The 26,822-nt window shown below is 40.8% G+C and overlaps 1 protein-coding gene across 1 annotated transcript in view; it reads left to right on the top strand.

Moving 5' to 3' along the window:
• Positions 1-10,383: 10,383 nt before the first annotated feature.
• The window catches only part of LOC139709276 (uncharacterized), a 76,078-nt gene continuing 59,639 nt past the window's right edge, over positions 10,384-26,822 (top strand). Inside the window, exon 1 of the mRNA XM_071621228.1 lies at positions 10,384-10,505. The gene's annotated coding sequence lies outside the window, so the exon portion shown is untranslated. The remainder of the gene's footprint in view (positions 10,506-26,822) is intronic.

Raw genomic sequence — 26,822 nt, 5'->3', positions numbered from 1 at the left:
TTCTACAACAAAATGTAGTGAAGGGACTTCTATACCATATAGATAAATCCTTTCTGAAATTCACAGATTATGCACGGATAATCATCCATGCAATTGACACAACGTGAATTTGAACAACTCATGTCACCATCGATGGCCTGACACTCCCGGGCTTTGCTTATCGTATGATCTGAGCATGCACCATCGAGGTATCTTGAAACCCCTTCTCAACCCTTCTCAACAACACTTGCGCAGCAAGTCGATTCCACTTGGTAGAAAGTTGTTCAGAAAGACATCTGAGAAAAATTGACAAGTGTCACATAAGCATACATCGTGGGTCATGAATGTCTCTACGCAAGCCAGCAAAAAAAAAAAAAAAAAAAAAAAAAAAAAAAAAAAAAAAAAAAGGATGAGCACTGTCCAAAATCGTTCAGTGCTGGAAATCTCAAGCTTTCCAAAGATGACTGGTCAAAATAATTCCCGAGCCGTGGATATTGGCCACAATATTTGGCTATGAAACCAATAATTTCATTTCAACCCCATACCAATAAATTTTTCCTCTACAAAGTGTACATTCTACCGAGGAGGAAAAGGCAACCCATGAAGAATTGTCTCCGAAGATTCTCGCAAAGCAAGCTATTAGAGTGATTCCTCACATGGAGTATCAACTCTATTCTAGCGCTACCAACGACTGGCGGTCTAAGTCCAATCATAAATTTGAAAAACATGAACAAATTTGTAAGATACGAACACTTCAGAGTGGAACAGTTTCGCTTGATTACGGCCTTAATTTGCCCCTCCAAAGGGTGCATATTTATCGGTATCCGTTCACCTTGTTCATCAAGCATAGTCTTTCGAATGGAAATAGTATTTTTACTGCATTCCAGAATTCAGTGCCTTCCATCTGGCCTTAATTCGACCCCGCAGAATTTCCTTAAAGTTATGAAACCTGTCTTTGCCTCGGTGAGGAGTAGTGGCATTAGAACAATCACCTATTTCGATGATATCCATATTCTTTCTCACACAAGAGAAGAGTGCCTTGACAAAACCAATTTTATGATCAACTTGTCACCCTTAAAGAGTTTCAGTAAGGATTTCGACAAATCCCGTTTCAACCCAAAGCACGTCGAGACCTTCCTTGGTTTTCATATCAATTCCCAACAAATGATTTTCAGTTTTTTTTTCCTCAGAACAAGATTGACAAGGTTACTGCCCTTGGAAATACACCAATCTTGTATATGGCATCGAAACCAAATTTCGGGATTTTAATGCTTTCCACAAAGAAATCTACATTCTCGTCACTTGGGACTAGAAAAAATAAACCAACTAATGCTCTGCGTAAAGCAGGAGATGACTTCGACACGAAGTTTGGTTTCGTTATCTAGTCATGCGATACAAAACATTCTTTGGTGGTGGCTGTCTCGCAATACAAAGAATTATTTTCCACCTCCATTAGCATGATAATTTCAAGCGATGCTTGCATCTCAGTATGGAGAGTAGTTAATTCTGAACAATGACAATTCATTTGCTCAGAGAGTCTGGAGTGCCAAACAGAATTCCCCGCATAGCAATGTGTGTGAACCTGTTGCAAATTCAGAACGGTCTTGAAGCCCTGTGTGGCTCGTGTACAAAAAATGTGCTTACTCATAATTCGGTCTTTCTACAGCTAGTAGCATATTCTGACCCGAACGAATTCGCGGCCAACATTGGAATTGGTGTCTAGCAATGGGATATCAGCTTCACATTCAACAGATGTAGATAATTCTGAAGTTTCCTGCTTGTCTCGCAGAGACATGAACAACTAATTACTATTTTACATGTTTTTCACCACATAATTCACAAACTCTACATATAGATTAGCAACGTTCCTCATGTCAAATGGAAGCCAAGTTTTATTGCCCTAAATTTTGATGCCTTTTTTCTTACCCTATCAACGTTTTCAGTCCTCCACAAGCTTCAACTGAACAAGGTGACCTGAGCAACCCTCACTGCCCCAATGGTGGCGGCAGCCATGGGTCTCATTATCGCTGGAAATGCGAATAGCCCCACCCCTATTACTCGTACTTGTACTCCACGGGAAAGTTCTTGCCCCACACCCTCACCCACCGACGAGCCTCCAGCTCACACTTGCTAGCCGCCTGCATGGGCGCTCTCTGCTAGCGATGACAAGTGGTAGACACATCGCAGCACATTGCAAAGCTCCTTTCATTGCAAAGCTCCTTTCATGGCGAGACAATACCAATAAACAAAACAAATGAGGGTGCTTGAAGACAGTAGCAATGTCTGTATTCTGAACAACCTTGTGATCCTTTTTAACCCATCTACAGAACACCTTGTCAACATTAAAGCCTATAGCTTTTCAACAAAGCCCACTCCACGATTAACTCATAGACCTGCTCGGTCTTCCATACTACCTGAAACCGAGAGCTATGACATAGGCAAACAGCCCCTACGTCAGACTTATGAAGGGCGTATCTAACTCCGACCCTCTCAAGGCTAAATACAACAAGACTTGGGACGTTTCAATTGTTTTGAATCACTTTTTATCGTTTCAAGATACACAACTTATGAACTAAAGATTCCTTCAGTGCCTTGAGCCAAAAACAATTTTCCTAGCTCGTTTCGGCAAAACGTACACAAATGCTGAGACATCTAGTTCTTATGACATTACCGGAAGATGAGGCCACGTTTGCACATTAGAGATATGAAAAGTATATCTCTAACCAGGTAATTAAAGCGCCTTCTTTTACCTCCAACCCTAAACTCTGTGTTCCGATCAACTCTGCTCGAGTATATTATTAAATGCACAGAACATCTCCAACGAGCAAGTTCAGAAAGCAAACTCATAATTTCTCCGAAACATCCCAACAAATCGGTGACGACAAGCATCTTGGAGCGGAGGCTGAAAGCCAGTCCCTCGCAGCTGCTTGTTGTATAAACACTTAAAATATAATATACTGTCAATAGCTGTACGTATAATGTGCATCCCTGTACACTGTACTGACTGCTGCATACAATTAGGTATGAATGTATTGTTGCTATGGGAACATGTACCGAGTTTGTTCTGTCTTCGAGATCAGTATGAAAGGGTACCACAGGACGTACCTCGTGTTCACATACATAAGGATTTGGGAGCACAGTCATCCCGCGTTCATCCCAGACTCTGGGTTGGTAAGACATCAAAGGATGCCAATATGAAAGGGGTGTCACATTCTCAGCTCATAGCTACAGAAGCGCCGCAACTTCTAAACTTTCGCGCATGGAGTATAAAGGTCTTAACGAAATCTTGTCCACAACTGATTGGACGAACGCTGGTACATTTTGAACCTTCTAACAATTGATTCCACATTAGTTCAACAATTCTCAGTTCTGTTGAGTTAAAAAGATACATGTAAATTGTGATAGTATGTGTATACGTGTATATTAGTATCTCAATTAAGAACAATGTCCTAATACGAGCAGTGGCGTATCAAGGGAAAACAGCGCCCGGGGCAAGCGCGGAAATCTACGCCCCTAATTTCTGAAAAAGTGTTCAACCCCAACTCCATCCCGGTAGGGACTTTATGCTTTTTCATGAAATTATATGCTTTTTCAAGCACTTAAAAGGGGTCTTTTGAGAGTGATTTAAATGTAATAAATTGTGATAAACTTTGGTGAGCGAGCGCAGCGAGCGAGCCGAAAATTGTTGTATTTCAGATTACAAAAAATGGAATTCTTGTCATTTTTTGCTTACTTAATCTTACAATACCCATCTAATCAAGATATAGTAACGGCCTTATAGATAACGATTTATACCAACAAACTAAAATACTCAAACTTATACGCGCGAGCGAGCCGAAATTTGTATATTTCCGCGTCATCATCACGTTTTGTTCTTATCTTTTTTTTTGTGACAAATTTTGGCGAGCGAGCGCAGCGAGCGAGCCGAAAATTTTTGTATTTCAGCTTACAAAACATGGAATTCTTGTTATTTTTTGCTTATTAATTCTTACAATTCTAATCAAGATATAGTGACGGCCTAATAGATAACAACGATTTATACCAACAAACTGAGGAGTTGAAAAAATACTCTAAATTACTACTCGCGAGTGTGCCGAAATTTGTATATTTCCGCGTCATCATCACGTTTTGTTCTTATCTTCTTCTTTTTTTTTTGATAAATTTTGGCGAGCGAGCCGAAAACTTTTGTATTTCAGCTTACAAAACATGCAATTCTTGTCATTTTTTTTTTGTTTATTAAATCTTACAATTCTAATCAAGAATAGTGACGGTCTTATAGATAACGATTTATACCCAACAAACAGAGGACTTGAAAAAATACTCTAAATTAGTACGAGCGAGTGAGCCGAAATTTGTATATTTCCGCGTCATCATTACGTTTTGTTCTTATCTTGTTTGATTTTTTTTTGCGCCCCCCCCCCCATGTTCGAAACCGTTGGCGCCCTCCTTTGATCCAATCGGCGATCGCTTCAGAACGAAAGAAATTGCAGCCGCTGTTCCGTGTAATATTTTGCCTGCTAAATATAAAATGACATGTGTGAACACAATATACTTTGTCATTTTGTCCGCATCATCATCATGTTTTGTTTTTATCTTGTTTGATTTGGTTTTCTGCAACCCCCCCCCCCCCCCCGGTCCGGGCGAGGTTTTTTTTTTCTTCTTCTTCTTTTTCTTCTTCTTCTTCCTTTTCTTCTCCTTTTTTCTTTTTTTCTTCTTCTTCTCCGTTTTTTTTTCGTTTTTTTTCGTTTTTGGCGCCCCCAAGGAGTGGCGCCCGGGGCACGTGCCCCCCTTGCCCCCCCCCCCAGATACGCCACTGAATACGAGTCAGATATTAAAGACACAAGATCATAAATCACGTTACGTTGTGCATTGGAAAATGGCGACACATTACTTGGCCACTCGTTTAGGAGATTCGGTCCACCAAACTGATGAATTTAAACTCTAATATCAACCCAAAATGCAGTGGACTTGCCTCTAATTATTGCCGCAATATTACTATGCCGAGATGAACTGGTTAATGTCTAATTCTTCCTTGAAATGTACATGAATTAAGGAACATGATTATGATTATGTCTTGATTGGAAAATCGGTACAAGAGGTCCATTTGATTTGTCTGTGCGCTATTGCAAGGTATCAAAATGATATCATACTCAAAACCTATGCCTTGCACCTTATACTAGTAGGTTCTCAAGCAAACTTTGCTCGAGTTCTTCTCCTGCTTGCGACAATGTGTGCCACCATCGATAAACACTCTCTAGGCATGAGGAGTCATGACCAAAGTTTCAACCTTGTTGTGAAAACTGTCCATCATCCTTCTTGTCCTCTTGCCCTCACTCATGCCACAGACTGACTTCTGTACGGAACTTTGAACATGCTAACCTCTGAAGACTTATACGAGTATTACGTAATAGAATTCCTAAATTATACAAGTAATAAGAAGTATAATTAGAATTCTATTAGTAATAATGAAGTATAAGTCGAAGAGGTTCCCACCCAGCATCTCATTTAATCGATACTCTTCAGTTCTGAACCCTCCCTTTCCAACACTGTACAGAAGTCAAAACTGGTGGGTCCTACTGTATGCTGATGTTCTGCTTAATTGCTTGACATGAAATGTCCATACGTATAAGAATGCTCCGTGCCTTTGGAACAGCAATGATTGTGCTTTATTTATTGCTTGTCTGTATGATGAGAAGGACCAGAGAGCTAATTCTCTGCATTGCACCCAATACTGCATTGTGTTGCTGGTCTGTCTATTTAAAGCCGTATTCTCTTTGAAAAGATGCTTACTGCTCACTGACACGGGTATTTATAGCCAACTGGGACTGCCTGGAATTTTTACCTACTTTGAATTTCATTATGTGACTTCACTGCCTTAAACACCTGGGAAATGCTAACCTCTTCGACTTATACTTCATTATTACTAATAGAATTCTAATTATACTTCTTATTACTTGTACAATTTAGGAATTATCCTTCGGGTTTATGCCAGGTTCAAGTGTGTACGTGTGTGTCACACACGAACACACTGCTATAGCTTCTGACCATCCGGGCATTGAGAATTTAGGGTTTCTCGGACGTACACTGAACTACAGGGCTTTCTATAGCTCAGTCGGTAGAGCACCGGGCTAGCAATCCGGAGGTCTCGGGTTCGAATCCGGATGGAATCCCATTTTCTTTGCTCTACTTTTCCACTAATTGTAGAACCAAAACATCTTTCATCCTCTATAGATAGAACCTAACACTGTGTACATGTAACGGGGATGGATGTTTCAAGGAAAGATTCTTTCTATCTCTCTCTCTCTCTTATGCAGTATTTTGGCCCACACACATTCTGATCTGATACTGAACTTTAGTCATACATGTCGATGAAAAATGCCGTTCTTCAATTTTTCTGTTTCGAAGCAGAAAAACAAAAGCAACGCGTGAATGCAAAAATACAAGTACAGTGCGTGTTAAATGGATTACAAGTAAGATTTAATGTCATAAAGTAGCATTATTTCATGAAGCACTTTTACATTTTGTTTATGTTTCATGCTGATAATCCTTCATGTAAAACTATGAATGTAGAACCTGCCGAAAGTCGGCTCATTGCTGCCAAGACGTGTCTGATGAATACAATGTTATGTCACTTCAGTTCAACTTGATTAAATTATATTTCGTATTATAGCCCGGAATAATTGAATAGAAAGAGTACTTTGGACTTATACCACAAATTGTATAAGAAGCATTATACACAAAGTGCAAACACAACAACTAAAACATGTAAATGAACAGAGCAAAGTTAACGACAACGAAAGACCATCACACAGAGAAATGTGGCCATTTTCAGCATACACTGCATTATGCTTTAGGGGTGACAAGGTTCACTGGTCCCTAATCATTTTCAATCGATATGAATCTGTATATTATCATCAAACAATCACAACTGTTTTATCACCCTTCAACATTCTGTTAAATTGCAGCGTCAGCTGATGTGCGTTTGCAATTTTGGTAAGAAACCGTTTGGCAATGTGCTTTAGGTTAATGTCAGTCTTTCTTTCTAAGAGCAGATGGTTTGCTGCGGCACAGTATAGGGACGCTAATTACCAATAACGAACATAATAGTCATATCCATACAAATCAGAATCGCACACTACTCACAAAACATCGAATGGCAGCATGCATGATATTGATCAGTTATACTGTATGAAGGGAAAGGTGATTTCGTTTTCTTTTGTTAATCATATTTTGCAGTGATTGACAGATGATGTAATCTATATATATAATAATCGTGGTTTCGTGTTTTGTTTTGTTTTTTTTTTTTGATGGGCGGATCCAAGTAACATGGAAAAAAGAGTTATCGTGAAATGTGCAAATGTGAAGTGCACAATCAACAAAATTCAACATGCATTATTTGGACTGCACATATTTACTGTATATAAGTCATAATATAGCCTATATGGATTGTTTTGCTCTTATTGAGTTCAAAATTCACAGAGAACCCTTACTATTAATATCATCGGTTCGTTCGTTTGTTACATTAACATCATGTTCGCGGCATTCACGTTTCAGGCCACCGTGGACAAAACGGGATGGACGCGACATGAGACATCACGGGCGGACGGAATGGGCAAACGTGACATTCCGTCAAAGCCGTTAACATACTGTGTCAGATTTGTTAAACTGTCAAAAAAGAAACGCCACGATTGAGGGGGGTGGGGGAGGAGCAACATAGACAGTCCGGTTCATGTCTTATTCGGGATAAAAGCCGCGTTCCGATTGGGACGCGAATACGCCAAAAATGGAAAGGTCAAATCCCATGAACGTGATTAGTCAGTTGTCTGGTTTGTTTGTTGTTGTTGTTTTTTTCCACATAGGGTATCTAGCATTACATTACATTTACATTACCTTATGGATACCCACAGCGGTATTCACATGAGCCTGTGGTATGTACAGCTGCGCATCAGGTCCTGTGGTATCGGGTATGGTAATTTGTGTGGTAACATCTGGGGACCGTTTCATGAAACTTTTTGTCAGTGATTCACACTGACAACTGCTAAAAGCTACTGAAATCCTTGCGTCTGATTGGCTGATAGCAAATTTGTCGGTGAAAACCTCCGACGAACTCGTTGATGAAACGCCCCCCTGATGCCACAGAGTACTACAATCATTACCACATGCTATCACAGCCAGCTATTCACGATACCTCACGAGCTTGTGTCTACTTATACGCAGTTGTCGTATATCATGGTTGTGCGCTATACGAACAGATGGCAAAGGGAATACCACAGGACTGTTTTGTTAAGCTTTGGTGACAATCCGATCATGACTGCTTGAGTTATCAGAAGATTCAACTTATCTTATGTCCTCTATCAGGGGCGGATCCAGGAATTTCATAAAGGGAGGGCATGCAGGGGCGGATCCAGGAATTCTGTAAAGGGGGGGGGGGGGCGTGACTAATGTTTCTGGTGCCACTTCCGGGTTTCATTTTATTTTTTTAAAAATTTCTTTTGTTTTTAACGAAAAATAAGGGGGGGGGGGCGTGCGCCGGTTGCGCCCCCCTCTGGATCCGCCACTGGAGGGGATGAGGCACGCGCCCCGTCCATTTTTTTTAATCCAGTCTTTTGTTTAAACAAAAAGTTAAGGATGGGGAGGAGGGGGAGGGCGCCCGGTCCCCCCCCCCCGGATCCGCCACTACTCTATGACTCCATGGCCCCAAACTGTAATCATTTCTTTCTTACTTCATTATATAGGAACGCACACTGAAAGCTTGGAGAAAATCTGATCATCCGTTGAGTCTTATTGGGATATCAAAGGGATAGCAAATCAGTTTGGTTGAGATGGGATGAGAGGTTTCTAACGTTTTTTTTATGATTTTTTTTTAAGGTAACGAGAAACCTCTAATGGAATATCTAATAGGAATTCAAAGTTTATTTGATGAAAATTGGTTTTGAAATGTTTTACTTTATTTATGGATATCTTAGCCAATTCAAAAACGATTTTAATCAAATAAAGTTTGAATCCCTCTTAGAATTGTATGCTCTGTAACACTTCATTAGATTGGCATTCCAGACGATTTTCACAATTTCATACCATGTAATACATAAATCAATGTATCCGGGCTAGATGTATAAACGTATAGATTTAGGGAATTTATTGTGCTTCTTGAGTAGAGAAACAATACTTTGAAAAAAACTTATTAAACAAATTACACTGAACACGGATGATGGTTATAGGAGGTTCACATATTTCAGAAATGTGGCAGTGTAATTCCATTACAATACCGCTTGTTGCAAGTTTACCTGTGTATAATATATGCATGCCTTCTTTTGTTCTGCTTTCTTGAGCCCCAACTCGAGCATTCTTATGGAGACCCTGCCATGTCATCATCCTTGTTCATGGCAATTTTTTATAAATTTCGAAAATATTCTTACTCTTTATCCCGATTATCATAAACTCTGAAACTCTGTCCTCAGTATAACTAATTCATAGTTTGTTCAAATGTAAAATTCTGAAAATCATCCGGAGGTCTCCTTTAAGCGGTTTCTAAGTATATGTAAACCTATATGTCGCACAAGGTTGAAGGATGAATCCTCACCTTAACCAATGTAGGCCTACCATCCCTTCCGGCTTATGTTATGTCCTATACAATCCCTATAACCTCATGACTCCACAATGTTTTGTTTTGTTGGGTTTTTTTTGCCTTTATTATCCTGAACACACTCTACAAATCTTGTGAAAATATGTTCCTCCGATCTCGACTTACAGAAAGAAACAGACAGACAGATCCGCCAAATAAGTATAGGCCTAGGATCTATACAGAATTATAACAGAAAACATATCCTCCGCCGGCCGTAATGAGGTTTCACCTACTGGCGGATGTAAAATTACAGCCTCCGTTTGACGTAAAATTCACCTACTGAGGGAGGTAATTAATTCATGATTATACTGTATTTTTTTTTCTATGTCGTTGCACATATCATGACATCACAAAGCGTTGAAATATTAAAACACTAAAACATTAATTAAAATCGCAACTCTTAAACACACTGTCCAATTTCCCCAAACTTCGCTGATGTGCTGTATTAATGATCTTGCATTCCCTCAATTAAAATAGATTATTATTTGAGTTTCATACTGTGGATCAATTCTCTATAGAACACTTTTTTCCTCCCGAGTATGAAAGTGCATGACTTGGATTACAGTTGCGCAATAAAAGGCTGGGGATTCCCCGCCTTTGTAACACGCTGATTCGCGCCACAATTACATAAAAAAGAAAGAACTAGAACAAAACAGCAAGTGCAATCCGGTCCTTCGTTTCGGTGAACGTTCATTGGCTGAATATCAAGGAGGTAGGGGTGGCCGGGCATAATACACGCATGCGGAGCAGTCAAGCATCTAAGCAGTGGGAGTGGAGTGAGTAGTTGTCGCATGCAAATCGAAATATCAGTTTACGAAGACACATCACTGAGAAGACACCCTGTTAAGAAAGTACGGCTATCGATATGGAGTAGCGGATGAAAATCTGTGAAGATAAACAGCAGGTAAGTTGACCAGAGTTATAACTGTGGTAAGTGAGAGAACAGCACCAGGTAGCGAGAGGATCGGTAGGTATAGGGCCTACAGCGGCAGGATTTATGGAACTACACACAGCCCTGTCGGTTGCTGCACATCAAATCTCAAGGCAAGATGACGTTCATGTACATAAACCCAGGCTGCACATCGCATAGGGCCGGCCTAATGGTCAACTCAAAACTCGCGGATGCGTTCCTGAACTATGTACAGTGTAAGCCCAAGGAGGTATTAGGCGAGCCCACCCATTCGCATTGTGTGGTACGTGTTGCAGCGATCAAGTTGGTGTTGAATTTTGTCGGCCTTTTGTTTTTCCCTGCTGTGAAAAGAGGCACGGTTACGCGACTCGTCAGTGTTAATGTAGGCATTGCTGAAACATGCACCAGCTACCAACGGACATGACGGAGAGGAGAATACATCCATGTATCGATTGTTACTGTATGATGGACACAAGCTGCGGATTATAATTGCCTTACATTTTTGGGATTCCTGCTGGATCCCATTTAACACAAAAACTGAAATTCAACAAACCGTTCTGCTGGTATGGCTGCTCTGGCAGTAGACGCTGTGTAGGCTGTTTATATATCCATATCAGCGTTTAATTTTAAGAGAAATGATTGGCTATAGATACACCATAGTGGTCAAACTCATGCAGTGCAGCTTCAATATTATAAATGGTAATGCACTGAATTTTAGGGGCCTCCGTTCCCTGGCCCTGTCAGACGCAACCCCAATCACAAATCACTTGAGCCTGCGTTGTAACTAGAATCGACCGCGGGGGAGAGCTGTGCGGTTGATGGCCAGGACTCTGGGCACTTGAATCAATTGTCCAAGGGTTGGATTACAACTCTACCTTCTTGGAAAAAAAAAATCAAGAGAAATACCTTACTGCGTGAGATGACATTTGTTGGATTAATTGGTGTCTTCCGGAAAGTCGATCTGTACTTGAGACAAATTTACTCAAAATTTACACGATTGATAGGCCCTACTATAACCGCATTTTAAAACACGTTGACAACCAAATTTTTCGCAAGTATGAGAGCTGTAAAGAGGCGATAAAGGCAGACTTAGTACCCCGCGATGAACTGCCGCCCAATCTCCTCACTGCGGTACAGTTTATTTACCGCGCAAAGTTGGCGCGAAATGGCTGACGTCATCACCATAAGCCGTGTGGAGGCGAAATAAGGCGGAGCTTATTTGTAGCCCCCGTTGACGGGCTCACACGGGTAAAACAGTCCAACCAAAATGCAATTTGTAGAGGAATTCTTACTAAATATATGCAGCTATTCATTTTTGTCGAGCCCACCGGAGGTGTCGGGAGACTAAGGGATCGCCTGCGGCGTCTGTCCGTCCGTCGTCCGTCCGTCCGTCGTCCGTCCGTCCGTCGTCCGTCCGTAACGCTACAAAAACTTCAATAACTCTTTACTCTGGACTTCAATTGCAGTCAAACTTCGAGGGAAGAGGGGTCATACAAAGTTTCACATTCTATAATATATGAAGGTCACCTCAAGGTCAAAGCTCACAGGCAGGGGTCAACGAACTTTTAGAGCCCAATGTTAAGTTTTTATGGTGCATTTCTATTATGGGTCATAACTTTTGATCCATAACTCCATTTGTGACTAAACTTGGATGGTAGATGTCCCTTGGGGAGTGGATGATCACCACAAGGTCGAAGGTCACAAGCAGGGGTCAACGAACTTTTAGAGCCCAATGTTAAGTTTTTATGGTGCATTCTATTATGGGTCATAACTTTTGATCTATAACTCCATTTGTGAGTAAACGTGGATGGTGGATGTCCCGTGGGGAGTTGATTATCACCACAAGGTCAAAGGTCACAAGCAGGGGTCAACAAACTTTTAGAGCCCATTGTTAATTTTTTAATGGTGCATTATTATTATGGGTCATAACTTTTGATCCATAACTCCATTTGTGACTAAACTTGGATGGTAGAAGTCCCTTGGGGAGTGGATGATCACCACAAGGTCAAAGGTCACAAGCAGGGGTAAATTAACTTTTAGAGCCCAATGTTAAGTTTTTATGGCGCGTTTCTATTATGGGTCATAACTTTTGATCCATAACTCCATTTGTGACCAAACTTGGATGGTAGATGTCCCTTGGGGAGTGGATGATCACCACAAGGTCAAAGGTCACAAGCAGGGGTCAACGAACTTTTAGAGCCCAATGTTAAGTTTTTATGGCGCGTTTCTATTATGGGTCATAACTTTTGATCCATGGGTCCGTTTGTGACTCAACTTGGATGGTAGAAGTCCCTTGGGGAATGGATGATCACCACAAGGTGAAAGGTCACAAGCAGGGGTCAACAAACTTTTAGAGCCCAATGTTAAGTTTTTATGACGCGTTTCTATTATGGGTCATAACTTTTGATCCATAACTCCATTAGTGACTAAACCTGGATGGTAGATGTCCCGTGGGATGTGGATTATCACCACAAGGTCAAAGGTCACAAGCAGGGGTCAACAAACTTTTAGAGCCCAATGTTAAGTTTTTATTTCGCATTTCTATTATGGGTCATAACTTTTGATCCATAACTCCATTTGTGACTAAACTTGGATGGTAGAATCCCTTTGGGAGTGGATGATCACCACAAGGTCAAAGGTCACAAGCAGGGGTCAATGAACTTCTTGAGCCCAATGTTAAGTTTTAATGGCGCGTTTCTATTATGGGTCATAACTTTTGATCCATAACTCCATTTGTGACTAAACTTGGATGGTAGATGTCCCTTGGGGATTGGATGGTTACCACAAGGTCAATGGTCACGAGCATGGGTCAACGAACTTTTAGAGCCCAATGTTAAGTTTTTATGGCGCGTTTCTGTTATGGGTCATAACTTTTGATCCATAGGTCCATTTGTGACCAAACTTGGATGGTAGATATCCCTTGGGGAGTGGACGGTCACCACAATGTCAAAGGTCACAGGCAGGGGTCAACAAACTTTAAGGGCCCATAAAGTTAAATTTTTATGGTAGGTTTCTTTTTTACCATAAATTTTTACCCTTTTATATCCCTCTTTATCTGTTATATAAGTGGTGCCGGAGGCATTATGTTTTCGGGTTGTCCGTCTGTCTGTACGTGCGTCCGTACGTACATCTGTACGTCCGTCTGCATTCGTTTATGGGATAACTTGAGTAATATTGACTGGAATTTTACCAAACTTGGTCAAAGTATAAAGTATGATGGGGCAATTAGTTGATTAGATTTTGGGTGAAAGCGGCCACAGGTCAAAGGTCAAGGTCAAATTGTGAAATTGTATCCGTTTACGCGATAACTCGAGACTAGATCAAGCAAATTTCACCAAACTTTGTCCGAGGATGATGTATGATGGGACAATTATTTGATTTGTTTTTGAGTGAAATTGGACAGAGGTCAAAGGTCAAAGATCAAGGTCAAATCCTAAAATTTAACTTTTTACGTGATAACTCAAAACTGGATGAAGCAGCTTTCACCAAATTTGGTCCAAGGATGATGTATGAAGGGGCAATTAGTTGACTTAAGTTTAGTGACATTGGCAAGAGGTCAAAGGTCAAAAGGTCAAGGTCAAATGCTAAAAATGTTGCTATTTCCCCATATCCATGCAATGTCCAAAGGTATTTTTTTAAAACTTAGTGTAGACATGTACTACTGCGTGAAGATTCTCCAGAGAGAGTTTCATGTTATAAGGTCGAAGGTCAAAAGGTCAAAGGTTAGGTGAGAATGTTACAATTTCACTTTCTTGCAAATGGTTCAATGTATCTTCATGGAACGTGGTACATAGGCATGTACTGACTGGCAGGAATTATCTAGGGAATGTAGGGGTCATGGGTCATTAGTCAGGGGTCAAAGGTCAAGGTCAACTCCTCAAATTTTTTCTATTTCCTTCATTAACTAGTATTATATGCAATGCTTGCATTATCATTTTTAAAACTTGATATATAATACATATATTACCTGATGTAGATTCTCTCAAAGGTCAAAGGTTAAGGGTCAAAGGCCAGGTTTAAATGCAAAAAAAGCTATATTTTATACTGCAACTACACTCTTTCTTCATACCTTGAAAATTACTCAATGTATCTACTTACAAAAGGGTTGGTCAGAAGTCAAGTAAAAATCCTCACTTCCCCAAATGCGTGTACCTGCACTCTTAGACAATTATAGCAAACCTAGTTCAAGGAATGTGAACATTCAAGATATTTCTGACAAACATGACACTGACAAACATGACATTTCAATATTTTGTCAGTCATCACACATTGTGGAGACATTGTACCATACACCTATTGAGAGAATCATGCATTATGGCGGAGGCATCAGTCGCCATAGCGGCATTTCTAGTTTTCATCTGTTATATCCCATTCGCGTACAATTTCTTGTACGCGAATGGGCGAGACACATGGCACTTGCCTTGTTTTCCTACCAAACTGCCGTTCTGATTTTTGATTAAAAATTTTTCTTCATTTATTTAATTATCTTTGGTACGATTTCATGATGCGGTCAGGGATATTCTATTATAGTTAAGGTGTGAGCCCTGAGCTGACCCAATCTTGCCGCGGTATTCCGTGCAAAATTGGCGCGAAATCAAATGGCTGACGTCATCATCATTATTAAGCCGCGAAAAGGCGGATAGGCGAAGCTTATTCGTATCCGCGCTGAACTGACCCAATCTATGCGCGATATAACGAGCAAAATGGCGCAAAATGGCTGACTTCATCGTACCGTGCGAGGTGAAAAGTCGATAGGGAAAGAAACAGATGATAAAAGGTGTTTCAAACATGAGAAAGATGATTAAAAAGCAGCTTTAGTTATTTCTACCCCACCTATCCCTCTCCTCGTTTGACAAAAGTATGTTTTGTGGCTCTGTTCTCTCGTATGAGACCCGGATCTCTACACAAGCGTGGCCCTTAGTTGATTTAATCATTAACCTTGTTGTTTGCGTGGGCTTGTTGCGAGGAGGGATTTTCCAGCACGCAGGAGAATTTTCCGCGGGCGGACAAGAATGTTTGCGAGTTTCGCTCTTGTTTCCTACCTGCTGACGCATGCTACTTACCTTCTACTTACGTGTATTCCGTGTGAAATGCATGAGAGCTTTAAAACCGATCCGTTTTCTGTTACGAGCGACTAACGGGTACTGAGAAGTACCTGCGTTGGAGTTGCCTGCGAGGTGCTGCCGGTAAGGGTCTCCTTCTGGTGTTCTGCGTTTACCTCTACTAGCGAACCCCCATGACTCATTCGGAACAAGTTCTGAGTATCCTCAAGGCCTTGTCATACCGTATCTGGGGAAGTTTTGCGGCTTGACCTGCGGGAAAACAAATTTGCTACCCGTAGCTCTCCGCAGTTGGTCCGCACCTGAAAGTACATAGCGCGTATCTCGCCTGTAGTTGCCCGGAGGTGCGCACGCAAGTCCGATTCAACCGCAGCAAAGTTTTGAGCATGACCAAAGCTTTTTCCGGGTGAGTCGCGGGGATGCCCGGAGAGCAGCACCTCGCAGGCAACTCCCACGCAGGTACTTCGCACTCCCCGTAGGCAGTCAAGATGATGACATTCTGCGGGACTTCTGCCATTCCTTCAGAGGAATTCCTTCACTGAGTTGTCAGCCTCTAGGCGCTGGCGCACAGGTTACATAGTTCCCAAATCCATGTCCGCCATCAGAAATTGTACGGTATGCTGGAAAATCCTTACACGCAACAAGCCCGCGTAGCTTGCCCGGAAAGGTGTGACAGGGCCTAAACGTGGTTGCGGGTAAAAAGATTATCCGTGCGCACCTCCGGATGAGATACGTGCTAGGTACTGTCATGTGCGGGTCATCTGCGTGGACCTCCGGGTATTAAAAAGTGTTCTTCGCAAGTCGCACGCAAGGCTTGCCCGGAAAGGTGTGATACGGCCTGTAGGGTCACACAGCTGTAATGTTACGCAACAGCATGATACACAGATCCGCATGCAGCTGATCATTCTGAGCTAAATTCATTTTTGTCGAGCCCACCAGAGGTGAGGGGAGATTAAGGGATCGCCGGCGGCGTCTGTCCGTCCGTCCGTCGTCCGTCCGTCGTCTGTCCGTAACGTCTGTACTCTGGTCTTCGATTTCAATCAAACTTGGAGGGAAGAGTGGTCATACAAGGTTTTACCTTTAACCAAGTATGAAGGTCACCTCAAGGTTAAAGGTCACAGGCAGGGGTCAATGAACTTTATGGGCCCAATGTTAAATTTTTAGGGCGCGTTTCGATTATGGACCATGACTTTTGATCCATAAATCCGTTTGGGACTAAACTTGGGTGTTAGATGTCCCTCGGGGAGTTGATGGTCACCACAAGGTCAAAGGTCACAGGCAGGGGTCAATGAACTTTTAGGGCCCAATGTTAAGATTTTAGGGCGCGTTTCGATTATGGACCATAACTTTTGATCTGTGAGTCTATTTGTGATCAAACTTGGATGGTAGATGTCCTTTTGGGAGTTGATGGTCACCACAAGGTCAAAGGTCACAGGCATGGGTCAATGAACTTTTAGGGCCCAATGTTAAGTTTTTAGGGCGCGTTTCGATTATGGACCATGACTTTTGATCCATAAATCCGTTTGGGACTAAACTTGGGTGTTAGATGTCCCTCGGGGAGTTGATGGTCACCACAAGGTCAAAGGTCACAGGCAGGGGTCAATGAACTTTTAGGGCTCAATGTTAAGTTTTTAGGGCGCGTTTCAATTATGGACCATAACTTTTGATCTGTAAGTCTATTTGTGATCAAACTTGGATGGTAGATGTCCTTTTGGGAGTTGATGGTCACCACAGGGTCAAAGGTCACAGGCAGAGGTCAATTAACTTTTAGGGCCCAATGTACTGTGCACATGATTATGGCTCCTAACTTTTGATCCATAGGTCCATTTTTGAACAAAATTAAAAAAAGGTGTACGTTTGTGGGCGAGACACATTATGGCACTTGCCTTGTTATAAATATATATTTTTTTGAGGGGGGATGTTTTCAAATGTATACACTATTAAAAATGCATTGGATATCAAATCCATATCATTTCGAGCGGAAGGACGTAAGCAAAGGATTGGCCAAGTGGGAGAGAGAAGACCATTATGGCTCAGTCCGTTAGCGTGTTGCATGCCTTATACGCTACCAGAAGAGAGTGCAGGTGCAGACCCCATAGATTTGTAATTATGAATACAAACACACACACACACACACACACACCAGGAACGTGGGAAGAGGTCACCACCTCCCTGTACACTGTTCAGTCCCTTTCCCTCCCCCATCTCTCTCCCTCCGTCTCACTATCTGTTCCTGTGTCCCAACCAAAAAGATTCTATAATCTCTTTGGTCCCAACTCATGGTCGATAGACAGGTGGTGCTACAAATTATTTGACAGGGGATGATTTCGGCTTTGTTCTGATATCTACGGATGCCATTCTCCCTTGACAACGTGACGGGATACTTCATCTTGTCAAGTGATTTGATATAAATAGTCTTGTCGACCTGTCAAGATATGCAACTCACTTTGATAAGTCTACACCTGCCAAGTAGACTTCCCATGAAAAAACGTTGGCATGGCGACATACATTATCTTACCATGTCGACTTATACAAGTCGACCCACAAGTCGACTTTTTAAGTGTAGATATAGCAAAATGTTATTACTGTTATCGCCTGAAGACCCATTCCTCAGAGAAAGGCTAGCCAGTTTTGTGGGTTGAGATTCCCGAACCCATAACTCATTAATTGGGCTGTAAACTTAAAGGACAACGCCAATCAGAAATCAATGGTTGCCAAAAAAAGAGTAAAAAGCGAATAGGGCCTACCCTCATTAGGTAGCACAATCTACTGAATGATTGATCAAAATTAATACAAGTACGAAAAAAAAAAAAACCCGATGCGAGCCCATTGGCGACTGCCGACTGTCTTACAGAGTGTCTTTCCAACTTACAGCCAATCTTGTCAGTTGGATAGAGCAGCTCGCTAACATCACATGTACTAGGTGTTACAAAAAACATTTCCCACTTTTGATTGTTAATACATTGTAGTTCAATGATTATACAAAGTGTATCAGATGAAACGGTCATTGATATGAGTAATAGCTGAATAGTGAACAATTTAGTTGGAGGTGTATGATTTGAATATAAAAGCCTGTATAAGTTTCAGGAAGTCAATGATTTATTTTAATGTTAGGTTCCAGATTTTGAGCAAATTTTAATCAGGGAGGTGCTAGAGAAGGAGAGACAATATTGCTCTCCTGTGAAGTAATGCGCGGCACCGCCGAGAAGTTATGCGTTCAACTACAGGTGTTACCCATGTGCTGTGACAAAAGAGAGCTAAAGAGAGCGCTCTCACATTCTGGCTGCGTTTATCAACTTTCCCCTGTTTAAACGGCTTTCGATAGCCCTTTCGAAAGCCCTTTCCATAGCCCTCTCGAGAGCCCTTTCCATAGCCCTTTCGAGAGCCCTTTCCACAGCCCTGACAGCCTGTACTATTAATGTGCCGCTTGTTTTCTAAGAAGGGACGGCGAAAAGCAATTACCATCATAAAGACATATCTTCCTTTGAGAGTGACGAGTCATGATGCAATGCCACATGAATCAATTGTCTTCCTATCTGTGAGGCAGCTCCAGTTTAGCACATACTTCAAACATTTCTAAGTTGCGGCATGAGACTTTGGCTGCGTTTATCAACTTTTCCCTCTTCAAACGGCTTTCGATAGCCATTTCCAAAGCCCTTTAGAAACGGCTTTCAAAATAGTTGCGTTTATCAACTCTCTTCGATTTTTTAACTGGCCTGTCACTGCACAGCTGCATTGCGCTATTCGACCCAAGGAGAAGTACATTAGTACTGAAGTACAAGACTACAAAGCCGTTTCAAAACAGCTTTGCGTTTATCAACTTCCAAAAGGCTTTTACAAACAGGTTTCTGAAAACCTGTTTGGGAAACCTGTTTGGATAGCCACACATTTGGGGCCTTCGAAAAGGCTTTCCTAAAGGGCTTTCAAAACAGCTTTGCGTTTATCAACTTGTAAAAATTCCTTGAAAGCTGTTTGGATAACCTGTTTCTGCCGAGAAAGGAGAGTTGATAAACGCACCCTTTCGTGAAGGCTTTCCTAAAGAGCTTTCAAAACAGCTTTGCGTTTATCAACTCGTAAAAATTCCTTGAAAGCTGTTTGGATAACCTGTTTCTGCCGAGAAAAGGAGTCGATAAACGCACCCCTAGAAATACTTGCCCCTAACTGCCATTCGCTCTCTCTTTCAATGTGGTGGCAACAATGAATTTGCGTACCTTGAATTAGAGCAGCGAATCAAAATGCAGTGTAAAACTGGCAATTTTAACAGCAAATAGTTTAAAAGCACGCAGGAACACGCTTAAGCTGAGTACTACAGTACTTTATCTGAAAGATCAAAATATCCCAGATTAAAGGGGCATTCCAGTCGATTTTTCATAATTTCACATCATGTAGTACGTAAATCAACAGCTCAATGTACAGATTTGTGGAATTTATTGTGGTTCTTGAGCAGAGAAACAATACTTTGAAAAACCTTAAACAAACTAGAGATTGTAATTTGTCATTACTGACAAATTAAGGTGATCCGATTTTTTTAAATCAATGATTCGAGTCCTGATCGCAATAGGCATGACCATACAGGTTTCGTCTGTGGTTAGAGACAATGGCCGTGTGATGTTTGGATTCTCATTTAGAAAAGGGAGTCATATCTGCCATCTTTGGTACTAAACTCTGTATACACTAGATAACGAAGATACAGCAACAAATACATATGACCTTTGACCCACCTTTACACTCCCAAGATGGCATCTGAGGAAAAAGTGGTTATTTTGTGAAATGATTCTTGCGACATCGTCTATACGTGTGCAAAATATGGGAAAGATAGGACAGGTATTCGCCAAGATACAAGATGAAACATTTATGACTTTTGACCCTAATTTACATACCCAAGATGTTGTCCGATCAAGTAGTTGTTATTTTATGAAATAATGTACGTGACATGAACTAAACATGTGCTAAGTATGGGGGTGATAGGAGCTGTTTTTCTTGATTTATTGCAAAGCAAGTTGCAGAAAGAAAGAAATATCTCAATACATCGAAGATAAGCTTTAATTTCAACCAAGATTTTCAATGTGATTTCGACGTTGTATGAAAAAACGAAGGGCACCTGACAATAGCGCAAAGTCTCAGCTACAACATATTAAAATATGGGAGAAATTCACCGAAGGGTAATTGAGCTAGTGCTCGATAAAGGCAATCATGTCAATTTTCACATCTAGAAAAATCCCCTCCCATAGAGATAACACGTCATAACGAAGATAAAGAAAGAAGTACATTTGACCTTTGACCCCACTTTGCCCAGACAAGATGGCATCTGAGCAAAAAGTGGTTATTTTGTGAAATGATCCTTGTAATATGGTCTTTGTGTGTGCAAAATATGGGAAAGATAGAACATGTATTCACCAAGATACAGGATGAACCATGTATGACCTTTGACCCTAATTTACATACCCAAGATGGCGTCTGATCAAGTAGTTGTTTTTTTTTTGTGAAATGATGTACGTGACATGAACTAAACATGTGCAAAATATGGTGATGATAGGGCTTGTTTTTCTTGAGTTATTGCAAAGAAAGTTGCAGAAAAAAGAGCTATTTCAATACATCGAAGATAAGCTTTAATTTCAACCAAGTTTTTTTTGACATGATGCCGACATCGTATGAAAAAATGGAGGGAACACTTACGATAGCCCAAAGTCTCAGCTGCAACATATTAAAATCTGGGAGAAATTCACCGAAGCATAAGTGAGATAATGCTCGATAAAGATAGTCATGTCAATTTTCATTTCCAGAAAAACTGCACTCCCATAGAGATAACACGTAAACTGGTCAAATTTGACAAGATTACATTCAATCCATTTTTACGAGGTGATACCGTCATCCAATCAAAAGTTTGTAATTTTATGTTTGAAAGAACATTAAATAAGCTACAACATACTGAAATCTGGGGAAAAATCGGCAACGGATTAGTGAGATACGCTCGAGTGAAGTTGAAATTTGATGACGTCATTTTGAAAATTTACTTTTTTTACTTTATTAAGAAATTTGATATCTTTTAATCATTTTGCCAGCATTGCCAACATATGAAATGACATGTACAACTCATCAGCTTTTCGAATATGTAAAGAAATTGGGGGTCACCGTCCATCCTGACGAGTAAAACTGGATTTAAATTTGGCAGTTTTTTGGCATAGTTGCACTGTACATCGCCATTGACGCGCGCGCGGAATTTCAACTTTTACGGGCCCGTATGACGTCATATTGAGTCGGATTGACTTATAACTTGGTAGAAGTATTATTTGACATTTCATACATCCGATCCGTGTGAAAAACGGGAAATTTCAATTGCATATGAGCTGTGTGTGCGAATATGCTCGCGCGCGTACGCGTCCGTCCAATTTTTTCAATTTTTCAAAAAATGCTCCAAATGATCTGAAACGTGTGCAAAAAAAAAATTGAGCTCGATTGGAGCATGTCAACATTTTAACGTGCGCGTACGCGCACGGTTTAAGTGTAAACTGAAATTTGAGAAAATGTGTAGAATGCGCTTGATTTGAACTATATGTGACGTAAATTTCATTGAAAAATTCCTTTCCATTAATGAGATATTAATGAAAATGTGTTTTCATATAATGACGTCATAGTGACGTCACGGTCCATTGATCACAATGATTTTACAAAATCTGTCGTCTTTGTGACATGATACATATATGGTATAATTTTGAAATTGATAGGCAGAGGACTTTCTGAGCTAATCTCTGCACAACTTTTGTCCAGAAATAAAGAATCAGTACAGATACAGAAGGTGATCCGAAGGATACTCGGATCACCTAATTTAGTCCATGGGCCAAGACCCGAAAAATGGGTTATTGGTACCACCTGAGGTGGCAAAACCTTTTTGGTGTCATTTTGTTTGTCGGACATAGATACGCTTATCAAGCTATGATAGCATTTCCAAACGAGTAGCTTAGTCATAATAAATGAATTTTTAACCAATTTGGTCTCGTTTTTATATCCCTATACTTCTGAATCGAAACTAACCGCTGTACAAAGACGAGCACTGCCTTCTGTATGTCCACAGGTGTTCTGTTGTAAACGCGGTGCGCTTAGTCTTTATTGAAGGCAGCGAAGGGAATATCCAAAGGGTTATTATGTCCACAGCTGTCACGCGGTGCGCTTAGTCTTTATCTAGAACAATGTACCGTTATCATATCTTAAGTTTCTGATAAAAGGGATTATCTATACTGTTTTTATACCACCCTCTCAACAAATACATCAGTTTTAAACAAAAATCACTCTGTTCATTTACAACATTATTAATTATAATGTATTGTAGTTTACCGGTACATTGTTTTTGCATAATCTTTCATTGTTGGATGGAAATAAAGCGACATTGGCGTGGTATTAGCGTTTTCACCGTAGCGTTCTCACCGGAAAATGATAAATAATTGAAAAATACGGTAAAATTCACTAGGAATTGCTTTGTTGTTGTTGTTTTTAGATAAAGGGATATACACTGTATTATAAGCTTTGGATATTCCCTTCGCCGTCTTGAATATTAGACTAAGCGCTGTGGACATCATAACCCTTGGATATTCCCTTCACTGCCTTAAACAAAGACTAAGCGCACCGCGTTTACAACAGAACACCTGTGGACATACAGAAAACAGTGCTCTTCTTTGTATAGCGGTTGGTCTCTGTTCAGAAGTACAGGGATATAACAACGAGACCAAATTGGTTTAAAATTCATTTATTATGACTAAGCTACTCATTTGGAAATGCTATCATAGCTTGATAAGCATATCTATGCCCAACAAACAAAATGACACCAAAAAGGTATTGCCACCTCAGGTGGTACCAATATCTGGCCTGGCCCATGGACTAATTACACTTAACAAGGATGATGACCTAGACCCCGTTTACAGTGCGAGGCTCGAGCCCGCCTTCATTTCAGTGTAAACGCGCAAAAGGCCAAATGCGAGGCCAAAATTGGCCGCGCATTTGGCCTCGCTCGGGAGGTGGTCTCGGCCGCGCCGAGCCCGGCCTTTTCTCAGTGAAAACGCAAACTGGGCCAAATGCGCGGCTAATTTTAGTCTGGCCTCCAAACCCTCTGCCCGTACTATTTCGCTATCCAGAATATTAACCCCCTCAACATCGAAAACTGGTATAGTTTAAGGTGGTTTTGTCCTGCTAAGGGTTTTTTTTTCTTCGGCAAAGGTCTTTGCCCGAATGGCGACTTCGTCGCCACGGAATCCAGTTGGCAAATCGTCTGAAAGCCAGATTATACCAAATTGCGTTTGTTTACAAGCAGAGCGCCACTACGACAAAATATCGAAAGGGTTGAATTAAAAGCGCGGCCGAGCCCGGCAGTGTAAACGGACAAAATTGCGGGGCTCGGCCTCGCAATTGAGGCTGGGCTCGGTCCAGCCCCGCACTGTACACGGGGTCATAGGAGGCTCACATATTTCTGAAATGTAGCAGTGTAATTCCAATACAATACCGCTTGCTTGCGAGTTCTCCTGTGTATTTAAACTACTATGCATGCCGCCTTCTTTTGTTCTGCTTCCTCGAGTCCCAACTCATGCATTCTTATGGTGACCCTGTCATGTTATCATTATTGTTCATTGCAATTTGTTATAAATTTCGAAAATATTCTTATTCTCCATCCCATTAATCATAAATTCTGAAACTCTATCCTCAGTACTAATTTATAGTTGTTCAAATGCAAAAATCTGAAAAATCATCCCGAGGTCTCCTTTAAAAGATAGAAAACTATAGCTGCGGAAATGTGCGCATTATAGAAAAAAAAATATTAGGTTTTTAAGATTGACTAATTTTCATTTCATTTCGATTTGCGCATTACGAAGAAACTAGAAATACATGTTTTTAATATTGAATTCTTTCCTAAACTATACTAAATCAATTCGAGTAATTCATTTAGAATTTTACGGTGAAATTAAGCTTGTAATTCAACGAAAGGTGAAATGCGTTCTTCTTCTCCGAACTTCGTCTTGCAACTAGAGCGGTGCTGAGCATGACTTAAAATCGTAGTGGAATGCTAGACATCCCATTGTAACGCCTTAAACCCAAACATGTGTTTGCATGAATTACAAAGAGTTGCCACTCCATATCTGTAATACCTCCCTGTTTTAACCCTCTGTACAAAACTTGAACTTTACACAGCAACCAATGATGTGTATGTGAGTGTGTGCTTACAATGACCCTGAACAATGGACATGGCTACCACCTGTTCAGAGCTCTGGTGCAATGCACATGAATGCTTTATCAATTATTCATGTGGAATGCCCTGAGCACTGCTAGTCTGAATTCATGACACAAGGTGAAATGCATGCACATGAAAAAAGTGAGCACATGTTTCCATGTGCTTGGATACACTGCATTTCAGAATGAGTAAAGACTAGCTGTGATAGTGGAATTCCTCATGAATATGTAATGCAGGGCTGCACAATGGCGCCGGTCCGACGGTCAAAGACCGGTAAAAGTCACTGTCGGACCGGTAACTTTTCAGGAAATCCACAAGTTACCGGTCCGACATGACCAGGAAAAAAAAAAAAAAAAAAAAAAAAAAACATTGGTGGGGTCAGTAGAAAGAAAAAGAGCAGCCGATCAGGGAGAAACAGAATGCAAAATATCGCACTGTTCAACAAGTTTTACGCAAGTTTTCGTTAATGTCTACCGGTGCAATTTGTACAGTAAACATATATTAGTTTTGAGCACTAGCAGTCGACCAGTTATTCGCGCTCGCTTGCGCATTTGGCGCTGCTCACGCACTGCCATGCAATGCAATACTCGTACATGCAAAGCATGTATACAGTGTAACTGTTTTTTTCGTTTGCTTGCGCTCGGCGGTCATGCCAGACAAGAAACACTGTTAGAAACGCACGCATTTCTGGGGCATTTTACTAATGACTTTTTAACGCAAGATCGATCCGATCCCGGCTTCGCAGCAGCGTGGCAATTATGTTATAACTAATTTACTTGTGTCGATTTTTAGAAAAAGTAAAAAGACATTCGATATTCAGCGATACAGTAAGATAATGGATCTGATTGCGTTTATTTTCATTTTACACAGTCATTTCACAAATGAATATTTTCATTCGTTCAGAATTGTCTCATAATGAAGATAGGCGCAAAAAGGATCACGAAATCGGCCCTTCCGTGTACTTTTTAAGAACGCATGCACAAAATATGAAGAGATAATACTATAGGGAGAAAAAAAAAATCATGAAATCATCGCAGTCCCGCTTACATATTTGAGGTAGAAATCGTCCCAAAAAGGATCATGAATTCGACCGGCCGCGTCGTATCTTTCAAAAGCTTACTTACGAAATGCGACGAGATTATAGAGGAGAAAAACAAAACAAATAAAGGACACATTTGGTGAGTGCATCATAAAAGATAACAGCCGAATAACAATTCATAAAATCAACGCAATCCCGTTGAAATTTGAGGAAATAATAGGCGCAAAAAGGATCTTGAATTCAGTCCTGCATGCCGTGTTGGTTATCAAAAACGCATGCACAAATGCGACGAGATTATCGGGAGAAAATAAAAAATACATTTTTACCCTTCTGGTGCGTGCATTACAAAAGATTACATCCGAAGTTATTCATGAAATCGCCACAATCCCGCTGATATTTGAGGTAGAAATAGGCGCAAAAAGGATCGTGAATTCGGCCGTGTCGTATAGGCCTACCTTTTAAGAACGCATGTACGAAATGGGAAAAGATTAGCGGGAGAAAAATAAAGGACACATTTTCACCCCTTTTGGCGCTTGCATCATATAGATTACAGCCGAATAGTAATTCATGAAAATTTCGCAATCCCGTTGGAATTTGAGTAAACAATAATAGGCGCAAAAAGAATCTCGAATTCGGCCCTGCATGCAGTGTATAATTTTGAAAACGCATTCACAAATGCGAAGAAATTATCGGGAGAAAAATAAAGAACGCATTTTCAACCCTTCTGGTGCATGTATCACAAAAGATTACAGCCGAAATAATTAATGACATATCGCAATTCCGCTGATATTTGATGTAGAAATAGGCGCTAAAAGGATCGTGAATTCGGCCGTGACGTATAGGCATGTACGCAATGCGAAGTGATTATTGGGGGAAAAATACAGGACACATTTTCAACTCCTTGTGGCCCGTGCATCATAATCGCAATTGCAATCCCGTTGAAGTTTGAGGAAACGATAGGCGCAAAAGAATCATGATTTTTGGCCGTGTCGTGTATC

Source organism: Diadema antillarum, unplaced genomic scaffold (assembly GCF_040938485.1).
Source record: "Diadema antillarum isolate AM-2024a unplaced genomic scaffold, OU_Dant_1.0 scf00000037, whole genome shotgun sequence".
NCBI classification, from domain to species: domain Eukaryota; kingdom Metazoa; phylum Echinodermata; class Echinoidea; order Diadematoida; family Diadematidae; genus Diadema; species Diadema antillarum.
Note: the sequence above shows the minus strand (reverse complement) of the source record. Positions and strands in the feature narration are given on the sequence as shown.